Source organism: Somniosus microcephalus, chromosome 24, assembly GCF_052327205.1.
Source record: "Somniosus microcephalus isolate GS21.2 chromosome 24, FLI_Smic_1.0, whole genome shotgun sequence".
In the NCBI taxonomy this organism is placed as follows: Eukaryota; Metazoa; Chordata; class Chondrichthyes; order Squaliformes; family Somniosidae; genus Somniosus; species Somniosus microcephalus.
The window spans coordinates 175,008-190,290 of record NC_141010.1 but is presented as its reverse complement, the minus strand read 5'-3'; the positions used below and the strand labels follow the sequence as shown (position 1 = coordinate 190,290).

At 48.3% G+C, this 15,283-nt stretch overlaps 1 long non-coding RNA gene across 1 annotated transcript; it reads left to right on the top strand.

Moving 5' to 3' along the window:
* Positions 1-741: 741 nt before the first annotated feature.
* On the top strand, positions 742-14,072 carry LOC147100931 (uncharacterized). The gene is made up of 2 exons (XR_015073425.1): positions 742-2,178; positions 12,200-14,072. It is a non-coding gene; the product is annotated as an uncharacterized LOC147100931 (long non-coding RNA).
* Positions 14,073-15,283: the final 1,211 nt, after the last annotated feature.

Here is a 15,283-nt window from a genome sequence, read left to right as displayed (position 1 = left end):
TCTCCTCCTCACCGGGCCGTGCGCACTCCTGCTGTGGTTGGGTCTCCTGTGTGCCAGCAGTGCTCCAGCCCATGTTTATTTCTGTGCCCAGATAGAGTATCAGAGGGGGCTTTGACTGTGAGAGTCCCACCAAGAACAACAGCTTGCATTTATATAGCGCCTTTAATGTAGTAAAATGTCCAAAGGTGCTTCACAGGAGCGTAATCCGACAGCACTGACACCCAGCCACATAAGGAGATATTAGGACGGGTGACCAAAAGCTTGGTCCAAGAGGATGGTTTTCAGCAGCATCTTAAAGGAGAGTTGGAGGGGTTTAGGGAGGGCATTGTGGAGCTTGGTGCCTAGAGGGCTGAAGGCACGGCTGCCCATGGCGGGGCGAAGGAAGGGAGGGATGCACAAGAGGCCAGAGTTGGAGGAGTGCAGACCACAGCCCAGTCCTTCCCCTCTTCTTGGGCAGTCCCTCAGAACCGAGGATGACTTGCTTCCACACTAAAAATGAGTTCTCAGGTGACTGAGTCCAATGCGGGACCTACAGTCTCTGTCACAGGTGGGGCAGACGGTGGTGGAAGGGGCGGGTGGGTGGGGTGCTTGGGTTGACGTGCGCTCCTTGCGCTGTTTGCGCTTGGGTTCTGCTTGCTCCCGGCGAAGAGACTCGAGGTGTTCGGCGCCTTCCCGGATGCTTCTCCTCCACTTTGTGTGGTCTTGGGCCAGGGATTCTCAGGTGTCGGTGGGGATGTTGCACTTTTTCAAGGAGGCTTTGAGGGTGTCCTTGAAGTGTTTCCTCTGCCAACGTGGGGCTCTTTTGCCGTGTTGGCGCTCCGAGTAGAGTGTTGTTTTGGGAGTCTTGTATTGGGCATGCGGACGATGTGGCCCGTCCATCGGAGCTGATCGAGCGTGGGCAAAGCTTCGATGCTGGGGCTGTTGGCCTGAGCGAGAACACTGATGTTGGTGCGCCTATCCTGCCAATGGATTTGCACGATCTTGCGGAGGCAGCATTGGTGGTACCTCTCCACTGCTTTGAGGTGCCTGCTGTACATAGTCCATGTCTCTGAGGCATACAGGAGGGTGGGTATCACTACTGCTCTGTAGACCATGAGTTTGGTGCTGGGTTTGAGGTCCTGGTCTTCAAACACCCTTCCTCAAGCGACCGAAGGCTGCACTGGCACACCGAAGGCAGTGTTGGACTGCGTCATTGCGTCTGCCCTTGTTGACAGTAGGTTCTCAAGGTATGGTCCTCCCCCTACATCCACACAGACTCTAGCAGGGATCATGGTTGATTTTTTCTTCTCCGTCGCTAGTTAATTTTCATATCTCTTACAAGCATCCCATTGCGATCAGCTTACTCAGACCAGGAAGTCAGCCAGGGACATTTTCTGGTGGGCAGACTAATCGACACAAAGACCATCGATAGCCGAATGCCAGTTTGACCATGTCAGATGTTTACACCAACAACAACTTGCATTTATATTGCGTCTTTAGCGTAGTAAAACATCCCAGGGCGCTTCACAGGTGCGATTATCAAACAACATTTGGTGCCGAGCCACATAAGGAGATATTAGGACAGGTGACCAAAAGCTTGGTCAAAGAGGTTGGTTTTCAGCAGCATCTTAAAGGAGAGTCAGAGGGGAGGGGTTTAGGGAGGGCATTCCGGAGCTTGGGGCCTAGACGGCTGAAGGCACGGCCGCCAATGGTGGGGGCGAAGGAAGTTGGGGGATGCAGAAGAGGCCTGATTTGGAGGAGCGCTGACCACAACCCAGTCCAACCCTATCCTCCCCCCTCCCCCCACACACACACCACACAGTCTAACGGATCTGGGGTAGCAGCAGCCCTGACTTGATTTCCTAATTCTGATCGCTGCTCTCTCAGTTTGTGACTATTGACTTCAAGTCATTATGCACTTCCCTCAATAGGCTCTTGGTGTCTCACTCTTTTGCGCCCCCCCCCCCCCTTTTAAAAACGAGTCATCATTGAAAGCCAGTGTATCAGAATCCTCTCACTCTCTTTTTCAATCTATTCAGAATGCTGGACATTTTTCTGCTCATGTTTTTTGCCATTGTGAGTTTGGTGATTCTCTCCTATATCATCTACGTCCTGTAAGAAATGGGGATCCGACACAGCTGCAAGGCGGTGGCCGTGGGGTCCACGAGAGATGGTTTGTCATTGCGTTTTATCCGACAGGTTTGTGTTTAAATATTACTTAATTTTTTTTTGTTGTTGCAGATTTTTCAACAACTTGCATCAAGGTAAATACGAGTCCTGGGATTGCAAATTGCACTCCCGTTTGCAAAAAACCTCGTCTAATTGGCAAAAAAAAAGCGAAAACTCTAAATGCAAAAAAATAAAATGCTGGGATTTTTGTCCCTTTGCAGTTGGGTTTTATTCTCGGTGCAAAATCCGATTCTGGCTCAAAGATTTCATTAGAAATAATGATGCCACCCGGTTTTAATTTGTTTATTTCATGGGGGGTGAATACCAAATCATTTCGCCCGGACACGGTGATTGACAACTGGGGGAGCAAATTAAAAAGCAGATGAGTGCCATCAGATCCAATAAACTGTCTGCAGAAGCGAGATCTTCAGTCTTGGTCGAATCTGATGGATGTTGCCGCTGAGGGTTTGCATTTGGCTCTTAAAGGTGTAGGCACCTTCCCTTCAATACATAGATTAATGCCTATTTGGAAAATCTTCTTTTGTATATAACTCTTGATTAAAAAAACTACTGTTTGCCTCCCCAGTTTCATTAATGATCTCCTCCCCCAACCTTCAACTCTCCAATTCTCGATAACCTTTGACGCAGCCTCTCTTGCTCCAGAAAGTACCTACTGCATTTTTCTGCCACCAGCACATCTTTAGCTTTTACACTGAGAATGGCTGCCTTGCATTAATTCCCACTCGTCCTTTTAAACCTACCAACTTAGTCTCTGCCCCCCTTACCCCCTCCCCCGTCAACTGCTTTACAGAACTCCGTAAACCTTCAGTGTCAGCCATGGCTCAGTGGGTAGCACTCTCTCGTCTCTGCCAGAAGGTTGTGGGCTCAAGCCCCACTCCAGAGACTTGAGCCAATAATCTAGGCTGACACTCCCAGTGCAGTACTAAGGGAGTGCTGCACTGTCGGAGGTGCCGTCTTTGGGATGAGACATTAAACCAAGTCCACAAACGCTCCCGTTTTAAAATTCTCATCCTTGTTTTCAAATCCCACCATGGCCTCGCCCCTCCCTATCTCTGTAACCTCCTCCAGCCCTACAACCCGAGAGATCTCTGCACTCCTCCAATCCTGGCCTCTTGTGCATCCCTGATTTTCATCGCTCAACCATTGGCAGCCGTGGCTTCAGCTGCCTGGGCCCTGAGCTCTGGGATTCCCTCCCTAAACCTCCCCACCTCTCTCTCCTCCTTCAAGACGCTCCTTAAAACCTATCTCTCTGACCAAGCTTTCTGTCCTAATATCTCCTTATGTGGCTCGGTGTCAAATTTTGTTTGATAATCGTTCCTGTGAAGCACCTTGGGACGTTTTACTACATTGAAGGTGCTATATAAATGCAAGTTGTTGTTCTTGGTGGTGGCCCCACAGTCAAACAGCCTCTGATACTCTGGGTGCACAAATAAATGTGGGTTGTAATATTGGAGGGGCTGCCGGCTCCCATGGAACTGAACCTCAGTGGGAGCTTACTTAGGATTACATGGGATATACAGCACAGAAACAGGCCATTCGGCCCAACCAGTCCATGCCGGCATTTCTTCTTCTCAGGCAGTCCCTCGGAACCGAGGATGACTTGCTTCCACATTAAAAATGAGTTCTCAGGTGACTGATGAGTCCAATGCGGGACCTACAGTCTCTGTCACAGGTGGGGCAGACGGTGGTTGAAGGGGCGGGTGGGTGGGGTGCTTGGGTTGACGTGCGCTCCTTGCGCTGCCTGCGTTTATGCTCCACTTGAGCCTCCTCCCATGTTTCCTCATCTAACTCTATCAGCATAACCCTCTATTCCCTTCTCCCTCATATGAATCATAGAATCTTACCGCACAGAAGGAGGCCATTTGGCCCATCGTGCCTGTGCCGGCTTTGTAAGAGCCATTCAGTTAGTCCCACTCCCCTGCTCGTTCCCTGTAAGCCTTGCAAATTTTTCCTTTTCAAACTTTTCCTTTTCAAGTATTTATCCACTTCCTTTTTGAAAGTTACTATTCAATCTGCTTCCACCACACGTTCAGGTAGTGCATTCCAGATCGCAGCAACTCGCTGTGTTAAAAAAAACCTCCTTATCTCGCCCTTGGTTCTTTTGCCAATTATCTTAAATCTGTCCCCTCTGGTTATCGACCCTCCTGCCAGTGGAAACAGTTTCTTCCTATCTACTCCATAAAAATCCTCCATCATTTTAAAATTCTTCTCTGCTCCAAAGAAAACCACCCCAGCTTTTCTTGGAGCTGTACTGGTTATATTGGAACAGGCAGCAGTGGAACTATGCGAGGGTAGTACCATGGAGGTGGACCATGGAGAAAAGCCAATGCAAGAGGACGATGTCACAAACCACATGGAAAAGTGCAGAGACATCGAGGTGAGACAACGCCAAAACATCACTGTCATACAGAATGCGATTGGTGACTTTGACTAGGACAGACTCAGTGTTGTGGGAAGGACCAAAGCCAGATTGAAGGAAGTCAAAGAGAGAATGATGTGCAATTTGTAGCAATGGAACATTCCAGAACCTTGAAGAGGAAGGACAGTTAGAAATGGAGTGGTAACCGGAGGGAGCAGAAGAGTTGAGGGTAGGCTTTCTAAGGAATGGGGTGATTACAGCAATTCTGAAAGGGAGGAGAGGGAGCAGTTGATATCAGTAAGCACTGGGCCAAGGAGAGGATACAGACCGGTGAGGAACTGAAGTGGGCGGGTGTCAAAAGAACAAGAGGTGGATCTCATGAGATGTGACTGATGAGGTTTGGGGTGGAGCTAGGGGAGAAGCTAGAGTGTGTTGAGAGTGGGACTGGGGTGAGTTCAGATGGTTAGAGGGCATAGAGTAGGTTGAAGCAGATGAGCCAATCAACTCAATTTTTGAGAATAATAAGTGCATTATCCCCTCACAAATATCAGACGTGGGGATGGAGGACAGGCAGAGACCTTGAAAGAGTTGGTTGATAGTGGAGGAGTTTGAGATTTTCTTTCATTCATCTCCAAAGGAGTCCCCCATGCTTCTTACCATTAGGTCGATTTAAACAAATTTACTGAGATGAAAGTGGCTGTCTGACAATGACATGCTGACAATTAACCACCGCCCTGTGAATGGAGTCTCTATCTGCACACAACGGGGTCGATTTTGACTCAGGTGCGGGGAATTGGCGGGTTCCCCGAATTTGGTGTTTCCCACACGAATCTAAATGGGTCTGTGAGATTGATGCAATTTTAACTCAATTGGCCAATTGATTTCCAACGTGTGGGAAGCTTTGGCAATTGAGTATTTCCAGTCAGAAAGTCGCAGAATATGACGTCATCATTGCTGCTGCTTTTAAGGTCCACAGCAAGCCTTGCTTCTTCTGCAGGCTTCCAAACTTCACCATTGAGATGGCACAGGAGCCTGCAGGAGCAACGGCCGGTGGGAGGGCAAGAGTGTAGTGTATGTAACTGTTCTACCTTTAAGAGAACTATTGTATGTAACCGTCCACCTTTAAGAGAACTATTTTAGGTGTGGCACTATATCTTGGCTGCTGTATACTGTAATACCGACGGTGACCACACCGGTATATAAGTGCTGTGTCAGGATTTATTGGGCAGATTCGCCCTGACCTTCGAATAGTAAAGTCCTGTTAAAGTTACTCTTGTAGTCTGTGTATTAATTCGCCATAATACCTACAGACTTTACAGTGGCGACGAGTTCGATCTTACCCTGCGGCAACAATACTTCCGAAGCAGTTAACGAGCGTCGAGAAGAGGCACCGCCCTCGTCGTTCTGCTGAGAGAAAACTCGAGTCTGCAGAGCAAGGAAGAAGGAAGAATTCAGACACGAAGCCTTCCATCAGCAACAGGCACTGATTGTCCCTTCTGCCACGGTGGTGAGTGAGCCGATCAGCACGAGAAGCAAGTCGGCCACGGTGACTGTGAGTAAAGGGAAAATAAAAAAAATAAACGGAGGATAAGGGCGGTGAACTCGACCACGGTCGGGGGAAAGGAGCCGGACAGAAGTCGGGCCCAGAGGCGCTGAGACTGGGGCAGCGTGGAGCACGGAAGCCGCGGTACAAGCGGGCTGGGAGACGCAACGGCGTCGTGAGACAGCTAGACCACGACCGGCGAAAAAGGCCGGGCAGCTACCGAGGCCACGAGGCGCTGCGACCGGGATCATAAGGCGCGGGAAGATATAAAAATAAATAAACCGCGGTGAACTCAGCCGCAGCCGGGGAGGAAAGCACCGGACTGCGAGAGGGCTGGGAGGCGCGATTGGAGTGAAAAAGGCCGGGCAGCGACCGAGGCCACGAAGCGCTGCGACCGGGATCGTAAGGCGCGGGAAGATATAAAAATAAATAAATCGCGGAGAACTCAGCCGCAGCCGGGAGGAAAGCACCGGACTGCGAGAGGGCTGGGAGGCGCGATTGGAAGCCGCTGAGGGAGAGACAGAGCCCGAGCGAGCGGGAGAGACAGCCCGAGCGAGGGAGACTGAGCGAGATCCAGCCCAGCGGCTGAAACTGTTCGCCGTCAACGGGTTGTACCCAGCGCCGGTTGCCCTGCCGAGAAAAGGGAACAAGGAACGCACTGAAGCCGACGCGCAGGCTGCGAACCCCGAAAGCCAGCGGTCGTCGCCCGAGGGAAAAGCTTACCCCTCCCGCCAGGGGAAGAAACGCGGGAAGCCGCCAGTAGGCGGGGAAGAAGACAGAAGCGGGAAACCGCCATTTTGAAAGTGGGCGGGGAAAGAAGACAAGCGCGGGAAACCGCCATTTTGAAAAAAAAAGTTAAAGAAATATTTCGTTGTTGTTTCTCAGGAAGAGTGTGAAGATGCCTAAGCGTAGTAACATCAACGGTTTCGATTCCGATGTGGAAGATTGGGCCACGTATGTAGAACGCATCGAGATATATTGTAAGGTCAATAATATAGCAAATTATGACAAAGCTCTAACCTTACTAAACTCAATGGGTGCGAAGACATACGGGTTATTGAAGCATCTTCTATCACCAGCTAAACCGGCGGATCAGTCTTTCGCTAATATTGTTGCTGTCCTGAAGGATCATTTTAACCCCGCACCGCTGATGTTAGCGGAACGATCAAAATTTTACGTGAGAACGCAACGAAAAGAGGAAAGCAACGCGGAGTACCTGGTTGAACTGCGTAGGCTAGCAAAATACTGTCAGTTTGGGGTAAATCTGACAGAGGCACTGAGAGACAAGTTCGTGTGCGGGATGTCGAAGGAAGGAACACAAAAACGACTGCTCGAAGAGAACGATCTTACACTTGATAAGGCTGTCCTTATTGCAGCATCGCACGAAGCCGCAGCGAGAGGCACGGCAGAAATGCAGCGGAAGACAGCGGTACTCAGTGTGGATCAAATGACTTCGGGTACAACGAAATGTTATCGTTGTGGGAAGACAACACACGACCAGAACCAATGCTGGTTTAAAAACCAGGAATGTAGAAAATGTGGCAAGCTTGGTCACATAGCTAAGGTATGCCGGTCAGGAAAGAAGACCAGCAATAATAAGTCACCGCAGAAGAAGTACAGAAAGGTACATAAGGTGACTGGGAAGAGTCCAGATGAACAGAATTCGGACTCAGACTCCAACAGCAAGGAACTGGGTAGTCTGAGGATTCACAATGTGAGTAAAGAAGCTGACCGACAAACTATCTGGGTCACACTACAGATTGCAAAAGTCCAAGTGAAGATGGAAGTGGACACCGGATCGGCGTTGACGGTCATGAATAAGCAAGATTACAAAAAGTTATTCAAACATATTCCCCTACGGGATACGGAGATAGTATTGCAGACATACACGGGGCACAAAGTATACCCCATCGGAAAGATAAAAGTCAAGGTGAGATACAAGGACAAAGATCACCAAGGGATGGACATGTATGTGCTGCCCAAGGGAGGTCCACCACTTCTGGGACGGGAGTGGATCAGGAAAATAAAGATAGACTGGCATTCACTAAACACAATGACGGTAGATTCCGGAAAGGAAGATGTCAAACCTGAACGGTTGTCCAGAATATTGGACGAAGCTAAAGAGGTATTCCAGCAAGGACTGGGAACACTGAGAGGAATTAAAGCAAAAATCAAGATTGCAGAACATGCAAGCCCAAAATTTTTCAAAGCCAGATCGGTACCTTACGCGATACGACCTGCTGTGGAGGCAGAACTGGAAGAGCTTGAACATTCAGGGGTACTGTCTAAGGTGGACTGGAGTGAGTGGGCCACGCCCATTGTTCCCGTCATGAAGTCTTCATCAAGTAACAAGCCAGGGGGACCGGGAAAGGTCCGCATCTGCGGAGACTTCAAGATCACAGTTAATCCGGTGCTTCACACGGTACAATACCCGCTCCCGCAGATTGAGGATATCTTTGCTTCATTGTCTGGCGGGAAACACTTCACCAAGATAGACCTGGCACAAGCATACTTACAAATGGAAGTCGAGGAAGAGTCGCGCCAGTATCTCACAATCAACACGCACAGAGGCTTGTATCGTTATAATAGACTGGTTTTTGGAGTAGCTTCGGCTCCAGCAATTTGGCAGAGGGCCATGGAGCAGGTCTTACAGGGTATTCCAAGCACGCAGTGTTACTTGGATGATATCCTGATTACGGGAGAAGACGAGGAGGAACACCTCACAAATTTGAAACTGGTGCTCACCAGGTTGAAGGAATATGGCCTTCGAGTTAATCGCCAGAAATGCGAGTTCTTCCAGAAACAGATCTTGTACTGCGGTCATGTCATTGACCAAGAGGGGCTGCACAAGTCACCTGACAAGATAGAAGCTGTCGTGAAGGCCCCCGCTCCGGAAAATGTATCACAGTTGAGATCGTTTCTGGGGTTGATTAATTATTACCACAAGTTTCTGCCAAATCTATCCACGGTGCTGCATCCGCTGAATGCTCTGTTGCGGAAAGAAGTACCATGGAAGTGGAGCGAGGACTGTAAGAAGGCCTTTCGCAGAAGCAAGGCGGTGATTACCTCTGAGGAAGTGTTGGCTCATTTCAACCCAACGTTACCTCTTCGTCTAGCTTGTGATGCTTCCCCTTATGGAATTGGAGCAGTACTTTCACACAAGTTACCAAATGGCTTGGAAAGGCCAGTCGCATTTGCGTCCCGATCATTGACCTCCGCTGAGCGAAATTATGCTCAGATAGATAGGGAGGCCCTCAGCCTTGTGTGGGGAGTAAAGAAATTCAATCATTACCTGCAGGGCAAGAAGTTCACATTACTGACAGACCACCAGCCGTTGGTGTCCATATTCAACCCTAACAAGGCCGTTTCCACTATGACAGCGCAAAGGCTACAGAGGTGGTCCGTGTTACTTGGGGCACACCAATATGACATCGAATACAAAAGGTCCAAACAGCATGGAAATGCTGATGGGTTATCGCGCCTACCGTTGCCAGTAGTAGAAGAGGCGGCTACAGTGGACCCGGTAGAGATGTTCCACTCATCCATAGTGGAATGTCTACCAGTAACAAATTCGATGATCGAAAATGAAACAAGAAATGACCCGACTCTCTCACGAGTCTATGATTTAACAGTGGAGGGATGGCCAGCACATGGCGAACCAACGCTGCCCGCATTTTCGCAAAGAAAAGAACAGCTGTCAGTGTGCCGAGGAACCTTGATGTGTGGATCTAGAGTGGTGATTCCACCCAAACTTCAGCATAAGGTGCTAAAGGAGCTTCACGAGGGGCATCTGGGTGGAGTGAAAATGAAGAACCTAGCAAGAGCGTTTGTGTGGTGGCCAGGTATTGATGGAGACATCGAAGAAATAACCAAGAGCTGTCTAGGATGCCAGAAGGTCCAAAACGCGCCACCACAAGCTCCTCTGCATCCATGGGAGTGGCCCTCATCTCCTTGGCAAAGGGTACACGTCGACTTTGCTGGTCCATTTATGGACTCAATGTTTCTAATCGCGGTGGATGCACACTCCAAGTGGCCGGAGGTAATAAAGATGTCCTCCACCACCACGGAAAAAACCATCACAGTATTAAGGACCATATTTGCCAGGAATGGGCTGCCGGAACAGATCTGTTCTGATAATGGACCGCAATTTGTGTCCGAAGAATTCAGGAAGTTCTTAAAAAGGAATGGGGTCAAGCACTACACGTCAGCCCCATACCATCCCGCCACCAATGGATTAGCTGAAAGGTTTGTCCAGACCTTCAAGAAGGCCATAAAGGCCATGGGTAATGAAGACATCAACCTACAACATAAGGTAGATAACTTCTTGTTGGCGTACAGGAATGCAACACATGCGGTCACAAACCAAACTCCCGCCATGATGTTTTTCAATAGAAGACTAAGATGCCGGCTGGATTTGATTAAGCCAAACGTCAGAAGGGATGTAGAGAACCGGCAATTTCAGGGCATGAATGAAAGGCCAACTAGATCCTTTCAGATAGGTCAACAAGTTTTGGCCCGGGACTACCGTACCGAGAAATGGCAGCCTGGAACTATTGGGAAAAGGCTAGGGCCGCTGATGTATACCGTGGACATTGGTGACAGCATAATAAGGCGCCATGTTGACCAGATCATAGGGTCATCCACAAAGGACCAACCTACTCCACAACCTTACACGGCTAATGTTGAAGCAGAGATACCCAGAGCACCTACCTCCGATCTGGTAATACTGGAATCAGATGAACCTGACACTGTCCTTCAAGCCGAATCGACCTTGCCAGAAGAACCTACTACCCCTCCGAAAACTACTACACCACCGAGGCGTTATCCGGACAGAGTCAGGAAGCCTCCAGAGAGACTGAATCTGTGAACTGTTTTGCATAAATTGTATATATGTTATGATGTTATGTTAATGGGGAATAAGTATGTTGTAAGCTAAAAAGGGAGGATTGTAGTGTATGTAACTGTTCTACCTTTAAGAGAAATATTGTATGTAACCGTCCACCTTTAAGAGAACTATTTTAGGTGTGGCACTACTTTATCTTGGCTGCTGTATACTGTAATACCGACGGTGACCACACCAGTATATAAGTGCTGTGTCAGGATTTATTGGGCAGATTCACCCTGACCTTCGAATAGTAAAGTCCTGTTAAAGTTACTCTTGTAGTCTGTGTATTAATTCGCCATAATACCTACAGACTTTGCAAAGAGCTGCCCCCAAATTTGATGAGGCTTCACTCCAGGCATTGCTGGATGGTGCTAGGGCCCACAGGGAAGTCCTGTTCCCTTCTTCAGGGAGGAAGAGGCCTCCCAGTCAGACCAAGGCTGTGTGGCTACAGGTGGCTGGTGAAGTCAACTCCTTGGGGCTCACACGGCGCACCTGGATGCAGTGCAGGAAAAGATTCCATGACCTGCATCGCACTGGAAAAGTAAGTACTGTATGAAGTTTCCATCACCCTCAATCTGATCCCCATTGCCTTTCCTCACCAGCACTCAGCTTTAGCAATCTCTTCCTCCACATACCACTAGACACTCACATCCATGCACCCTTACCCATTCCCTATCTCTCTATGCTCACAATCACATAACTATTCCACCATGCAGCCCTCACACTCCATGCTTAAGTAGCCTCCGCTTAAATGCATCTATACTATTCACTTCAACCACTTCCTGTGGTAGCGAGTTCCACATTCTCACCACTCTCTGGGTAGAGAAGTTTCTCCTGAATTCCCTATTGGATTCCTTGTGACTATCTTATATTGATGGCCTCTAGTTATGCTCGTCCCCACAAGTGGAAACATTCTCTCTGTATCCACTCTATCAAAACCTTACATAATTTTAAAGACCTCTATTAGGTCACCCCCTCAGCCTTCTCTTTTCAAGAGCTATATAAATGTAAGTTGTTACTGTCTCGTCGGTTGTGTACGGGTATTTTGCTTTAAGAAGCCTAAGATTAAAGGTTATTTGGCTCTCAGTAACTGACTGTTGCTTATCCTCAGGGCAATCTGATTGTTGAACTGTAAAGATTAATCTGCCTACCGTTTCTTTGAGGACTATAATGGTTGCATATTCCGTGCACAATGACCTTTGTGCCTTTTGTCACTCAGTCAAACTGTACTTTTTTTCTGCAGCTGGCCTCCCGCACAGATGGGAGGCTCCACGATGGACTGTCGAGAACATCTTTCGGGGACTTGTCTCCCCGGTGGAGTTGTGCAGAATTATTTTGAGCACCAGCAGATGTTGAGCTCAACCTACTCACTGTCACAAAGATCAATGAACGCCCAGAGCCTTCCAAGAAAAAAAAAAAAAATTCATCCCTCCCACATTTTCCAGAAGATCCTGAGCTGTTGGCAGATGAACGCTCCTGGCCGCTTGGGATAGACTGTGCCTTCGGACGAGACGTTTAAACTGTTAGAACACGGAAACACCTGCGTAGCTTCAGGACTGATCCACCGTGAACTCTGTCAGTGGATTAACAAGTGACGTCCATTCAGTTCGATGTGGCTTCCAGATGCTTCACATTGCTGTGCCCATTGGATCTTAACTACTTCTCCCATTAACACATCTGTAGTGATGGCCCCACTTTTTTTTTTAAAAACAGAATGACAAATCACACAAGTATTGTATACGGTAGACATGTTGCAGTGGTCTGAATATTAGTGAAAGGAAAGTTAGATTAACAATCCACAAGAGATACACGGGGAGCTTCTCTCATACTTTATGATATCTACTTACGCAAGTTCAGAATCAAGACCAACTAGACACATTTAGTCAAAAGCAAAATACTGCAGATGCTGGAAATCTGAAATAATATCTGAACCTGCTGGAAATACTCAGCAGATCAGGCAGCATCTGTGGAGAGAGAGAAACGGAGTCGATGACCATCCCATCAGAACTGGAAAAAGTTAGAGATTTAATGGGTGGAGAGCGATGTTCCCTTTAAGCTGCGTGGATGCGCAGCTCTCTGGACCTCCCGCGCAGCCGGCTCACTGGCTTCTCAGTGGGGAGAACCGTGCGTGCGCAGTATTTTTAAAGGGCCCGCGCAGCCCCTTAAATGGGCTGGGAACCCAAAAAGACTAACTGGAATATTGGTGGCAGGAATGATTACATGACAAAAGGGATGATGGTGCAAGGCAAAAGAACATAAGAACATAAGAAATAGGAGCAGGAGTCGGCCGTTCAGCCCCTCGAGCCTGCTCCACCATTCAGTGAGATCATGGCTGATCTTCGACCTCAATTCCACTTTCCCGCCCGATCCCCATATCCCTTGATTCCCCATGAGTCCAAAAATCTATATAACTCAGCCTTGAATATACTCAAAGACTCAGCATTCACAGCCCTCTGGTGCAGAGAATTCCAAAGATTCACAACCCTCTGAGTGAAGAAATTCCTCCCCATCTCAGTCTTAAATGGCCGACCCCTTATCCTGAGACTGTGACCCCTGGTTCTAGACTCTCCAGCCAGGGGGAAGCAACCTCTCAGCATCTACCCTGTCAATCCCCCTCAGAATCTTGTATGTTTCATAGAAAGGGGGGTAGTAATGGGACAAGTGAAGAAACGGAAGATGGGTACAGAGGAGGTGTAAGACATTTTATGTAGGGCCCTTCACTCAACATATAGTATTTCACCCCATCTCCCAGCAGGTATTTGAAGCCTATTCCCAATACCTGTAGTGAAAGGCTAGTCTCTAACTCTGCACCACATTGTGCCGCCTTGTCTGTTTTTGGGACTGAGTAAATATAAATGTTTTTTTCAAAATCCTTAGTAATATTGTAACGGATGAACTGTTTTGTATTGGAACTGATTGAAAATAATAGGTCAAAGTACACTAACCATGGACCACCCACCCGCCCCACAGACCCTGCATTTGATTGCCTGTTAGAACACGTCAATGTGAAAATCTCTAAGAAATAAAAAGAAAGACTTGTATTTCTGTAGCGGCTTTCACGACCACCGGACGTCCCAAAGCGCTTTACAGCCAATTAAATACCTTTTTGAAGTGTGGTCACTGTTGTAATGTAGGAAATGCGGCAGCCAATTTGCACACAGCAAGCTCCCACAAACAGCAATGTGATAATGACCCAGATAATCTGTTTTAATGATGTTGATTGAGGGATAACTATTGGCCAGGACACCAGGAAGAACTCCCCTGCTCCTCTTCGAAATAGTGCTATGGGATCGTTTACATCCACCTGAGAGAGCAGATGGGGCCTCGGTTTAAGGTCTCATACCAAAAGACGGCACCTCCGACAGTGCAGCACTCCCTCAGCACAGCCCTGGGAGTGTCACATCAACTAAATTAATGTTGTAGAACTGTTTTACAAATCACTGAGAGGCCTGTGTCATAGGTCAAACTGGGCTTCTAAGGAATCTGCACGGATGTCGGATTTCTGTATTGGTTAACCTACTAGAACAGTATTTTGAGAGTGAATAAGGAGAAGCTGTTTCCACTGGCAGGAGGGTCGGTAACCAGAGGACACAGATTGAAGTTGATTGGCAAAAGAGCCAGAGGGGAGATGAGGAGACATTTTTTTACGCAGCGAGTTGTTGTGATCTGGAATGCGCTGCCTGAAAGGGCGGTGGAAGCAGATTCAATAGTAACTTTCAAAAGAGAATTGATATATACTTGAAAAGGAGAAATTTGCAGGGCTGTGGGAAAAGAACAGGGGTGTGGGACTAATTCAAAGAGCCGGCACAGGCACGATGGGCCAAATGGCCTCCTGTGCTGTACACTGGTGATTGCACTGTTTTCATTTTGGTAGTTAGGGTCTTTCAGAAGGTAGGATTGTGGGGGGAGGGGACGGTGGGCGGTTCCGAGGTGTGTATTTGCAGTGGTCTCCAGAGTGTGTCAGAATTTGCAGAGTCCCTGGGAGTGTCAGTATTGGAAGGGGACATCTAATACCGAAAACCATTGACCCAGGTGAAGGTTCATGGCTCATGGTGCAGGACACCATCAAGGTTCAAAGTGAGATGTGGTAAGTCAAGTGGTGGCCAGGGGAGATTGAGACGTAGAATCCCATAGGCAGTTTCCAGGGTTTGGGTGGTGTGGGATCAACCTCTGCCATGAATCAGAGCCTTCAGGAGAGGAGAGGAGGCAAGGAAATTGCTCAACAAGCTCAGGAACAAATTAACAGGCTGGGTTTGGGAAAAAAATAAGCAACCCCAGCCCGGCCTGAAGACAGAGCAGATACTCTGCGGGGAATCGTGAGCAGTAG